A 13,954-nucleotide genomic window follows, 5' to 3' on the forward strand; every position below is an offset into this window, starting at 1 on the left:
AGATATTTTATGAAAAATTTCAAATGTATAGAAAAGCTGAAAGAATTGTAAACACATGTATACCTACCACTTAGAGTGTATGATTAATATTTTGCTATAGTTGTTTTATATCTATTCATCTATCCATCATAGGTTCAAATCTATATCCTTACTTTTCTTATTTTGCAGTTAGTACTTTTCTGTGTAGCTGTAATTGCTTAAGTATCATTTATAACATTTGCATAGAAGTGGCTCTTTTTTTTAATAAGCAAACTGAATTTTTCTTTTAAAATGTTATCATAAAAATATATTGAATTTAGAAATTATTAAATTTATGAACAGAATTTACTTTCCAATTATACTTATTAAATGTTTCATTGGCAGCCAATTATGTGCCAGTCAATGTTGGGTGCTGTGGCTATGGAGATGAATAAAATACCTCTTTTGCCATAGGAGTACTCTACTGGTAGGAGAGACTGCCACTTAATTTAATTTTGTGCAGTACAATAGGACAATTACCACAGTAAAGGTATGTACAGGGTTCAGATATAGTGCAGAAAAAGACATCATTAACCTTGTCTGGTCTGACTAGAGGAGACTTCACAGAAAATTTAACAACTTAATCTTACAGAATTCAGTGGCCAAGAAGTTTGGCTCCCTATGGAAATAATGATCTGTACGCCTCATCCCATTCTACCCTTTTTCTTGTTTAAAGAACTACAGTTGATTCAATTATCCACAATCAAGTTCTTCAGTGGAGGCAGCTTCAGCCACATTCCCAGATTTGGGTGGTTTATCAGAATTCATCTGAAGCCAATCAAGTATAGGACCATTCCCTTTATCAATGACATGTTTAGGTCCTGACATGTAACATGATTCTGGACAATGAGGCCCAGTTAAGTTTCCAAGGAGCTTCTGGGAAAGGTTTTCCTTACTCCTTAAATGTAATATCCAGCAGTTGTAATGGGGAACTTAAAAAAAAAAAAAACCTCTGCTATCTTCACTATATTCTCCCCAGGAAAGGGGTAGGAAACTGAGCCCTTGATGCTATCCATTGGATATATTTACCAACTCTAGATCCTGACTACTTCTAGACTTCTTATTATAAAATAATACTTTTCTTTGTTATTTACTACATTTAGAGATGGCCTTTTGTCACATTGCTACTGTCTAAAAAACAATCTACCTAAAACAAATATATCTATTTTAATGAGTAGAGAAGGTGGATTTTGGCAGAAGGAGACATGAAACAGTAACACAGACAGCTGTATATAGAAGTATTAAATGGCACTGAATGCTTAGCTTCTAAAATAAAAAGAGAGGTTCAGACAGAAGAAGGAAAGAAGGCTTGAGAGATAGACAGGTCTGATGGTGCCTAACAGGGTAAAACTTGTTTTCACGTTTATATGATCAAAGGTAAAGTACACGTGGCTTGGGGCTTTTAAAATAGCCTACTATCTTGAAAATGACACAATTATTGCCCTCATGATTTTTCTTTAGCCTGCAAATTTCAGTGTTATTATAGCTTTGGTACCAGATCATAAAATTTTAAATTAGTGACTCAGTAATTTCTTCTCCAAAGGAGAGCACTTTCTTATCATATTAGGCTTGCAGAATCTACATAAACTCTACCTATATAATCCATAAGGGTTATGTGATTACTGAGTACTATTTTTCCCAGAAAAATACTACAGCACAATTGAGAGCAACATTCTGTAATGCAAATATCATCACAAGATAAAAATAGCTCATGAATCAAGTCAGAGGCCTTCTACTTATTCATATGACCTTACACTTTCTGTATTGTATTTCTACATCTAAAAAAGCAAAAACTAAAAAGCTTCCTTTTAAAAAGAAAGCTTTAAAAAAGAAAAAAAAAAAAAGGACATGCACGGGTTAGGTGGAATAATTAATATCCTCACACTTCTACTACCTTCCACTTTTCCTCAATGGAAGTTATGACCTAATGAGATCTCCACTAGGTTAAAGGCAGTGCCTTTGGGGATGGGGGGGGGAGGGGCGGGGAATGACCATAGCCTGAAAATAACAAACAATGTGAATAGCTTTGATAGGAACAGAGTAAAGGTACAAAGTAGGTAATTAAATATTTAATCCTACTAGGAGAATGTAAGTAGAGAAAAACATATGAGAGATCCCTATAAGTTAATGATCACTCAAAAAAGCAGGTTTGCTTAACCACAGAGATAAGCAGACTTGCTTAGCAATAAAACCGTGCATCAGAGGCATGAGACATGACCCCAAAGAATAAAACAATGGTGGCATGAGACCCACATCCTACCAGTGAGCTCAGCTCCTAGGACATGCATCTCTGTGCACATGAAAAACAAAAATATAAGGAAAGAAAAGGTGATATTATACTGAAACCTGAGATGATTTACCATTTTCTAGCATATGTTACCTTTTTGCTCATTTCCATTGTGCCATGACAGTCCTGCTTTGATCATTTAGGGAGAAGAAAAAACCCCAGCTTGATGTGGAGGAGGAGCTGATGATGGAAGCTTGATGCCTACTCAAGGCTGAAGAAGAAGAAGAAGAAAAGTGAGGAGGAAGATGGTCTTCTCCCCACTCCTCACTTTCCTTTTGATTATAAAACTGTAGCCCATTAAGTTCTCAGGACACAGCACCCTCTTCTCCACTTATAAGACTCACAAGCATCCTATTTTAATAAATCACACACATATCACTTTGTATATCACTTTGCCTCTTTCTGAATTTTTTCTGTGCTGAGACATAAAGAATGAGAGTTCCTCAGAGCCCCTGAAATGCCACTGAGCAGTTTCAGCTTGGTTGAGGTTAATATTGTTGCCCTTCAAGAGTGGTAAATATCTTTTTGTAAGTCATTTTTAATGGTCATTTTTGAGACTCCCCAGGCAGTTCAGGAATCATAATTTGACACACAATGAGTATAACTGGTCCAACATGGACAGACCTGAGTTGGATCTCAATATTTAATTTTTAGAAGCAAAATAATGTGGTTTACCAAAGAGCTCTCTGCTTCAGTTTTGACATGTGTATGAAGCTCAAGCTAAAATCAAGATTGCCGGGAGAAATATCAATAACCTCAGATTTGCAGAAGACACCACCCTTTTTGTAGAAAGTGAAGAGGAACTAAAGACTCTTGATGAAAGTGAAAGAGGAGAGTTCAAAAGCTGGCTTAAAACTCAACATTCAAAAAACTAAGATCATGGCATCCGGTCCCATCACTTCATGTCAAATAGATGGGGAAACAATGGAAACAGTGACAGATGTTTATTTTCTTGATCTCCAAAATCACTGCAGATGGTGACTGCAACCATGAAATTAAAAGATGCTTGCTCCTTGGAAGAAAAGCTATGATCAACCTAGACAGCACATTAAAAAGCAGAGACAAGGCTTTGCCAACAAACGTACATCTGATCAATGTTATGGTTTTTCCAGGAGTCATGTACGGATGTGAGAGTTGGACTATAAAGATGGGAGGAATATGTTGGGTAAAAGGGAGGTAGAAGGGAGTCTGGCTCCTCTTTCAGTGCCCTTTGAAACTGTGGTGATACACACACCACTCCATGAGAATCAGGTCCCCTCTGGTGGGGTGCTCTCCACTGGCGAGAAGCCTCAAACGTGAAAACACTGCAGGATAATTCACATTTTTTCTCTCTGCCTCTCTCTCTCCCCACTCCCGCCCTCAATACTTTTCTCCATCTCTCATTAATAATCTTCAAAATCTCTGCTTAACAGTAACAGAAAGCAGCTTCTACCTCTATGTCAGGTAGCATTGCTAAATACCTCTGGGGATGGATTTGTCAGATCAGACTGACAAATTGTCATGCTTCTCAATCTTTGGAAAAAATACCTTCTCTCTACTTAATTTGACATATCAACCTCAGTTAAAACATTTCAAAACTTTCATGAACATAATAAGAAAGGTGCATATGTCTGTGTGTATTTGTGTGTGCTTGTTGGGGCGATGGAGGGGGGGCTTTCCATTTCTTACTGCCCACATAGCATTTCCATAGGCATATCTTGGCATGAACCAGAAAATATACATTTAAATTTTCTGATAGATACAGTAAATATCACAATTTTCATTTGAAACTTTTGCATGGAAATAGCATTTTCTTTAGGAATCAGTTCCTATGTTTGCATTCTGCCTGCATTCTTTTCACTATTTCTTTGGCCAACTAAATCACCAACAATATTGCCTGTAGAAATGTACTTATTGTTAGTCAATGCTTTTGCCTTTTTCCACAGAGGATTTGAGATGGCCTTTGGCTTATTTGGGCTTCTTGGGTTATTTTACAAAAAGAAAGTAATTCAATTTCAGGTGAATTATTGTCTCTGTGAAAGATATTGAAGTTAGCTTAATACTTAAATATTCAACAATATCTATTCCAAAGGAAACTTTTTAAATATGCCTACAATGTGCCAGACATTGTGCTAGATAGTAATGCTTGCTAAATATTAAAGATCTTAGTAACAGTTACCAAGTTAAATGCTATTTATTACATTGAATACTTATAAAAGAATTTGAGCTGAATGCATTTACTCCATTTTGCAAAGGGAAGGAAAGGAATCCTCAAAACAGACATCTGAAGGAAGTTTATGTATATATTAATGTCTCTTTTGCAAACAGGCAAACTTGCTTGACCCAGGTAAAATAAGTGATAAAATACAATCGAGACTCAAGTTTTGCAAGTTTTATGAGATCTAAAATAATATCCCTTACTGCCTAATAGAATATCCTTACCAGGCAGTATCAAACAGTTTGAGAAAACATTTTGGGCATTCACAATCTCATGAGGATTTTAAATGATAGAGAGAAAATGAATGAGGCAAAATGCCAACTTTCACAGGCAAATAGGATACACATGCTGCTCAGTTTTTATTCAAATCAACAGAGGTGTGATAGAACTTAAGTTTTATTCATGGAGAATGCTGTGTCATAGATATAGAATCTCAATTCTTCAGTTTTAGTTTTCTTAGAGTCTTCTGTGTGCAACACTAGTTCCAAAAGGAGATTGTCATGGGTCAGTTCTCTAGAAGCAGATCCCGAGTATGGATTTCTGAGCAAGCATTATGGAGGCAATGATCTCAAGACAATTATGTCCATAAAGCAGAGTGAAGAAAACAGGGCAGGGCGGAGGACAAGGCAAACAGGTTTATCTGGAGTCTACCATCAGCCTGCAGGTCTGCGTCCAGCCACTAAACTAATACACAATATAAACAACTTTGGATTCCTGAATTTGGTTCCTCTAAGTTCTCAGATTTTTCCCAAAGAAACCTAAATGTCCATCGACAGGTGAACGAATAAAGATGATGTGGTACATACACACAGTTGAATATTACTCAGCTATTAAAAGGAACGAAATTTGGTCATTTGTAGAGAGGTAGATGGACCTAGAAACTGTCATACAGGCTGAAGTAAGTTAGAAAATGAAAAGAAACTATCATGTTAATGCATGTATGTGGAATCTAGAAAAAATAGTACAGATGAACTATTTGCAGGGCCAGAATAGAGACACATATGTAAAGAACAGAGTGTGGACATGGAGGATGAGGTGGGGGAAGGGGGACGCAGAGGTGTGATGAATTGGGAGACTGTGATTGACATATATATTATCATGTGTAAGGCAGCTAGTGGGAACCTGCCGCATAGCACAGGAAGCTCAGCTTGATGCTTGGTGATAAGCTAGAGCAGTGTGATGGAGGTGGGGAGGGGGAGATGGAGGTGGGGGAAGGGGTAGGATGGGGTGGAGTGGGGTAGGGTGGAGTGGAAGGGAAATCCAAGAAGAAGCGGTATATGTATAGATTTGGCTGGTTCATTTAATTGTACAGCAGAAACTAACACAATTCAAAAAGAAAAAGCACATAGGAGTGATGGAACTATCTGAAAACCTATTTTGCCAATCAGCCTAGTTCCTAAAAGATGCAGTGGTCTTAACAGACATTACAATTTTTGCTTGCTAAAATGATTTTGTGGACAAATACATTTTGGAAATATTAAGTTAAATGCATTCCTCTAGTGAAGAACACCTCAGGCCTTTAATATAGTATGGTTTGATATGGCAATTCAAGAGGATAAAATGCTTTATAGGATTTTAAAACTTAAGTCTATTTTGAGTTAATTTTGGTTCAGATTATCTAACAAGTGTAGTGTTATATAGAAAACAGAAACACACATATGCACTTTTAAAAGAACAACTGTTTCCTGGATGACCTGCATCAGAATCAACTAAGTTCTTATTTGACCTGCAGATTCCTAGGCCCATTTCTAAAAACAGTGAATCAGAATCACTGAAAACTTGTCCTGGAAATCTTCAGAAGAGTAAGCATTGCAGGTGACTCTGATATGTCTAATGTTTGGGAATCTGCACTCCCCCTAGCATGTGTGTGTGTGTGTGTGTGTGTGTGTGTGTGCGCGCATGCATATTGTTAATATTACAGAGTACACTGGCTTTTTATAAACTATGTACTCTCTGTTGAACAGCTTTCAATAAATTGTGATCTGATATGGTGTCATACAACCCACTTTCAGCAACGATGACCAAGTGCTAGAAAATCTGCTACGGAATTTACTAGAAAGTTGTCAACAAACATGTTAACTTTTGCACCACTTTATTTGTTCCTTGAAGAAGCATTACTTGAGGAAAAAATAGATAAATGGCAGAAAGAGTGTTTCTTTTCTGATAGAAATTATAGGTTCCTAATGGAAATGAAAAAAATGCTTTCCTGTAATATTGATTATTAAGAAGCTTGGAAACAAATTCTGGGTTACCTTTAGTAGCTCAACAAATTGTTAAAACTAGGCAACAGGTTTGCATTTGCACCTCCTTTAATAATAATAAAAATAACAAGTTACTACTAATAATAAGAATAACTCAGCATTAATAATAATAAAAATAATAGCATTCATCAAACTGACAATAATTTGTCATGCTCTGTGTTAATCATGCCATATGCAGTAACTTATTTAATCTTCAAACACTATGCAGTATATACTCTAGTTCACATTTTATAAACTTGTAAACTGAGGTTTAGAGTGATTATGACATTTGCCCAGACTATGAAGGTAGTAGATGCAAAGGAGTGATTTAAAATGAGAATATTAAACTCTTGAGACAGTCCTTGCTATATTTCCTCCCTTTTGGAGTGACTTATACTATTTTTTAATAGACAATACCATATTATTTTGGTAAGCTACCATAAATGTTTTGTGGAAAATGATATAAGAAAAACATGTAGGAAGAGGAGCAAATTATTAAATAAGTAAATATATAAATGCATTTCAATATTGAGGTAATGTAGTCTTCTGAATAGTTTGGGATGTACAACATAAGATCAAGAAATACATTTTATTTTCCTCTTCTGCTGATTTCAAGTCTTGGATGGAATAGCAATAGTCTCATTTTTAGGTAGTCAATAATTATTTCACCTAGTTTTTTTGAAACAATATATACATAGTGCTCATAGTTCTCAGTTATCATTCAGTCAGTGTTTACATTTTAGCTAAATTGTTAAGACTTAAGACACTTATGCAGTGTCCATATGTATGGACACTTTCAAAATGATGGATTCAAAATTTAACACATTTTAATTACTTGTACATGCTTTCTGAAGAGGCAATAGTAATAACATCTTAGAATTTTATCTTATAGAATTGAAGAGGTTCAGTTACTTTACCAAGATCATGAATATCAAAGACAGAATTATATTAATTAATTAAACAATGTGTATTTATAGTATAAAATCCATGATTTTCACAATTCTGAAATCTATTTTTTAATTTTAAAAAGAATAAATTGGAGACCCATAAGTTTTCACTTTCAGAGAATTACAACAATCCAGAGACTAAGGTTGGGAAGAATAATGTTGACAGAATCAATCGTAGAGTTCAACGGAGATTTTTAGTGAAATGTTTAAGGAAAGCTTTCAGTAAGTAAGTAAAGTCGCTCAGTCGTGTCCAACTCTTTGCAACCCCATGGACTGTAGCCCATCAGGCTCCTCTGTCCATGGGATTTTCCAGGCAAGAATACTGGAGTGGGTTGCCATTTCCTTCTCCAGGGGATCTTCCCGACCCAGGGATCGTACCCGGGTCTCCAGCATTGCAGACAGATGCTTTACCATCTGAGCCACCAGGGAAGCCCCAAGGAAAGCTTTAAGAAACTATAATTATCCAGAGAATACAGTCAACATAGCCCAAAATAGGACAAGACTTTCCTTTTTTTTTTTTTTCTCATTAGCAGTTTTCATTGTTTGACCCATACTCTTAATTGCAATAAGCTCAGTTACAGAGACAGGATGAAAGTGGGGGAAATTCTTAAGTTATCTAAAATGTAATCTTTTAGGACATAACAATTACCACGAATTTCATTTTGGTCATTTGAGATGGTGATTATTATAATTTATGGTAAAACATTCAACAAATCACCTACTGATTGGGATAGCTAAAGAAAAATAAGTAGATTTTTCATAGAACAACTTTTATTCAATCAGAACAAATCTGTTTTTCTTTTTTAAATAGGAAAAATGATTTACAATGGGTATTTAGAAGGGAGGACAGAGAATGTAGCAATAATTGTCTTAGAAAGTGTGTCTGTTCACAATTGGGGACCTACTCTATATGACACCCCTAAATTACTCCAGTGTAGAATGAGTCTATATTGTTTAATACTCATTTTGGCAGGCATTCAGATTAATGAGACTGTTTTGGAAGAGAGACAATGGTGGAGGAGAGAGACTGAAAACCACAATCACAGAAAACCAACCAATCTGATCACATGGACCACAGCCTTGTCTAACTCAATTAAACTATGAGCCATGCTATGTAGGGCCACCCAAGATGGATGGGAGTTCTAACAAAATGTGGTTCACTGGAGAAGGGAATGGTAAGCCACTTCAGTATTCTTGCCTTGAGAACCCCATGAACAGTATGAAAAGGCAAAAAGGTAGGACACTGAAGGATGAACCCGCCAGGTTGGTAGGTGCCCAATATGCTACTAGAGATCAGTGGAGAAATAACTCCAGAAAGAATGAAGAGATGGAGCCAAAGCAAAAACAACAAACTCCAATACTTCAGCCACCTGATGCGATGAACTGACTCATGAAAAGACCCTAATGTTGGGAAAGATTGAAGGCAGGGGGAGAAGGGGACAACAGAGGATGAGATGGTTGGATGGCATCACTGACTCGATGGACATGAGTTTGAGTAAACTCTGGGAGTCGATGATGGACAGGGAGGCCTGGTGTGCTGCAGTCCATGGGGTTTCAAAGAGTCAGACACGACTAAGCAACGGAACTGAACTGAACTGAATATTGATAAAAATTTGCCATTCTATTTATAAGGGAAAAAAAGTTTAATAGGAAATAGCAATGAATAGACTACTCAGAAAACATGACTATAATATTCCACTGTGTGGTGGCACAGTAGAATAGGGATGACCCGCATGAGTCACATATTTATGTAGTTGTCTCCACTTGATTGCAGGACGAACCTGTGACTTGCTTCTAACTAACAGAATATGTCAAAGGTGAAGAGATATTGCAAGTGTAATTAAGGTCACAGATCAGCTGAATTTGAGATGAATTATTTGAATTATTGAATTTGGTAGATTATTCAAAGTGGGCCTGACTTAAGTGAAAACCTTAAAAACAGACACTCCTATATGAGCAAATATGTTGTAAGTGGCATATGGCAGGTCACATGGCAGAAAACAACAGAAATCTCTAGGGGGAGAGAAGCCCTTGATTGACATCCTCTGTCCTGCAGCTACAAGGAAAGAAAGGCTCCTGCCAACAACCAAATGAGCTTGAAAGAGGACTTGCAGTTCCGAAATTGGACACATCCTGGTCAATGCTTTGATTACAACCTTGTGAGACCTTGTACGGAGGCCTCCTCTGAATCATACCCAGACTCATGAACCAAGAAAACTGAATGATAATAAATGTATTTAATTGTAAGACTTGAGTTGTTGTTTCTTTTTCTTTTCTTTTTTTTTTTTTTGTAATTTGTTACACAATCATACATAACTAAGGCACACTACTTAAACTCTTTAATGCGTACACCTCTGGGGAAAAAAATGAAGAAGAAAGGCCTTTTTGTGGAAACAGACCTCTTAGTATTGGCAACCCACTCCAGTATCCATGCCTGGAAAATCCCATGGACAAAGGAGCCTGTGGGCTGTGGTCCATGGAATTGCAACAGTTGGACATGACTTAGTGACTAAACCACCAGATTTCTTAGTCATCTCTCACCATTTTCTCTGATGTTCCCCAAAATGTACACTTTGTTGTTACCATCATGAGCTATTTGAAGCTTGTCTGACCTGCTCTTTCATAACTCAGAATTTGTACCAGTTACAGCTTGTTCAGGAATGTGCATCCCCATTGTGTGAAACATTCAGGATTCTGCTTTAGTAGACATGTACTGATTTAGCCTAAGAAGTGTTCATTCATTTTGAATTTGTTAATAATGTATATCTCCTTCTCCAATTCTGAACTCTCATGACCGGCAAGATTCAAAGGATTAGAAAGTAATTCAGTTTTGTCCAATCAGATCACCACATTTCCCTAGGCACAGCAGTTAGGTCAGGTATGGGCATATAACACATCTCAAATCAAGGACTTGCATAAAACTATTAAAAAGATGAAGCCTCTGTTTTTTGCTAAAACTATATGAAGCCCGTATATAAACTTAGAGCTCTTTGGAACTACCTCTTGAAAACTGACAAAGATGCCAATATAGGAGAAAGCAGAAATAAGGGAATTATGGAGAAGTACATGTCCCAAAAACATCATTTGGACATTTAAAGAAGTCATGCTTGAATGTTGCATGAATGTATAATCACTCAACTTTAATTTTAATTAGGTAATTTAAACCTAAAAGGGTGATTCCATACCACTAAATTTAATTAATCCCATACGTATTTAGTAAGTGCTGTATGAAAGGTATGTATCCACCATTTCCCACAGCATTCATGTAGCGGCCTTTGTCCATATCTTGGCTTGTGCATATTCTCTTGTCCATCATTATCCAGATGTCCTGTTTAAAAGGTATTTTGAGGACCGTTCAGATAAATCAGAAGTAGTCACTGTCTTTGAAGGATCATAAAATAATGACAAAGGGAGAAGAATTTTGGAAAACTAACCTGTGATTGATGCAAAATAACACAAAAGAAAATAAATAAAAGTTGAAGTCTGAAAATAAAGAACACTTTTGACAAGAAGATAACACATGATTTGGGATTAGATGGATGGGTTGGATTTTAGTAATGTGTGAGAGGTTTAAGATTACTTCCTGTTGGAGGATTATTGTTAAATAAATCATGAGGATTATAACTAGGCTAATGGCAATTATTCTGATGTCAATGAACATACCATCAGGAAAGTGGTTTCGGAATGGACAAGCGGTATAGAGTTGCACAGAGGCCTAACTTTATATACAAGGGATCTAGATGTTGTTTATTAAGTGAGAGCAAATATTTATAGTTATTGAGGATGGACTTTTAGCCTTATACACTTCAGGATAATTTTAGTTTTAATGAGCAATGGAACAACTGATCTACCTGCTAAACATGCATACTCCCAAACCCTATCCATAGATATTTTCATTCATTAAGTCTGGGAAAGAGCCTATAACTATGTATTATTTATATACTCCCAAAGTAAGATAAGTATCAGTGTACCATTTAGGTCCCAAACAAGGAAAATTTAAACAGTGAGTGAGGGTGCTAATATTAGCTATTTATAATAGGTATATATTGGGACTATCTTCACTAAATCAATATGCATGGTATTTTGGTGGGATTTCCTCCATAAGCAGAGCCTGAGATGAGGACTTTGGGCCAGACAATTTATTGGGAAGAGCAACAGTGATAGAGCAGATGGATACAAGGATAGAGAGAAAATGTTATTGAACTGATACATGTTGCGAGCAGATTAATCCCACTGAGAATCTCTAACTTTGCAGACTGATTCTCATGGATGCTTGAAAGAATTTAAAAATGGTACCATTTTGGAAACTACTATGGGTTTCAATATTCTAAGTACAGGGTGATAAAGAAGTCATTAACTAAGTAATGTAAAAATATAACTTAAAAGTAAAGAGTGGTTGCAAGGGGAGGATTGGTTTTTGCATTTGGATGGATTAGAAGCGACAAATACAAAGATTCAAATCTGAAATCCTGAAGAAGGGATAAGGATGGAGATTTTAACTTTGGAAAGTATCTACACAGGCATGACAGACAAAACCTCAGGAAATAAGGAAATCACTCAGAAAGAAATGGGAAAGGAATCTGGACAAAGAAAACCAGCAATGAGGAAAAAGAGACATAAGGACAAATCTGTCATTCTAATTTATTTGGGGCATGTATCAAGATCAAGTTTGCTTTGTATTTTTTTTATTATTTTTATATTCAGTAAGTTTATTGGAGAGTGATCTTAAGAACAAAAACAGGATTGGGTAGAAGAAAAATTGGAACTACAATGTAGTTGCAACCCCTTCCTGTTATGGGATGCTCCAAAACCATGATGGTCTTTCTTTTTTTTTTTTTTTTCCATTTATTTTTATTAGTTGGAGGCTAATTACTTTACAATATTGTAGTGGTTTTTGCCATACATTGACATGAATCAGAGTGAAGTAAGCCAGAAAGATAAAGACCAATACAGTATACTAACACATATATATGGAATTTAGAGAGATGGTAATGATAACCCTATATGCTTTGTATTTTTGACCCACCAGAAAGAGAAAGAGTTAACAACTACTAATCAAAAAGTACTAGAAGAAGAGATTGTATCTTGCTTCTTAGTCTAGCGAGAAACCACAATTCGCAAGCAATATAAAGAAACAACCTCAAAAGAAGGGTTTGATAATTGTGTGTGTTTCTCTCAATTAATTGTGGCTGTCTGGAAGGGTGACCCACTAACAGAAGGAGCAGTTCCTGGTGAAGGTCAAATTGTGTATAAAAAGAGATGTGGATACGTCATCCTAGCAGCTCAACCTTGGGTCATGGCATAACTGCTTATGCAAGGAAAGATGGTAGGGAGCTCTGTCTTTAATAGCAGAATGTGCACAATCCACGATACAGACTAAGACCACCACATGAATGCTGTAGGAAATGCTGGATGGGGATCTGAAATAAAATGGCAAGTTTTCTCAATGACCAGAAACCACTCCTCTTTTAGCCAACAGTAGGAACATGGATGAGTAAGTTTATTTATAAAACTAAGAACAGGGACAAAGAACAACAGTTTTACTGTGGATTTCTTACAACTCAGGCTTTGACCTGGGACTTGGCAGTTGCAGACCAGAGACTATGAAGGCATGCATCTGACTTGTAGATGTCTTACATTAAAAATATATGAGTAAGACCTACAGAGATTTTACAGCCATCATTCTCCGGGTATCCTGGAAGAAAGAGGGTGATACATAGGCATATGAACTTCTGATTACCCCTCAGTCCAACCAGAACCTGCTACTATATTGTATTCAAGCAGATGGAGAACAGGTCCTAATAAAAATGTGGCCCCCATTTGATTTGAATTTCAGAAGAATGTCTTGTGGGTTAAGAGTATTTCTGCAGTTATACTTGGGTTCCTATATCAGCCTGGCAATTTACTAGATATGTGGTCTTGAACAAAGTATTTAATTCAGTTTCTCCATTTTTATAACAGGTGATGATAAAATTACCTATATTGTAGAGTTATAGGAAGATATCCTTAACATCACTCATGTAAAGCACTCATGTTGCCTGGGCCATAATTCTTAGCACAGAATACAGATTCAATAAGATAAGTTATTCTTATTACTAGTACTGAGACATTTTTATGACATAGGAATGTGAATATAAAATTATTTTCACTGTATTCTTCAGGCACAAAATCAAAGTGTCCCAGTAGCTCCTAGTTGATCTGTGTTGCATGAGAGACAATTTAAAAAAAAAACAAAGGAAGAAACAGGAAAAAGAACATAAGATAG

Source organism: Odocoileus virginianus, chromosome 20, assembly GCF_023699985.2.
Source record: "Odocoileus virginianus isolate 20LAN1187 ecotype Illinois chromosome 20, Ovbor_1.2, whole genome shotgun sequence".
Lineage (NCBI taxonomy): Eukaryota > Metazoa > Chordata > Mammalia > Artiodactyla > Cervidae > Odocoileus > Odocoileus virginianus.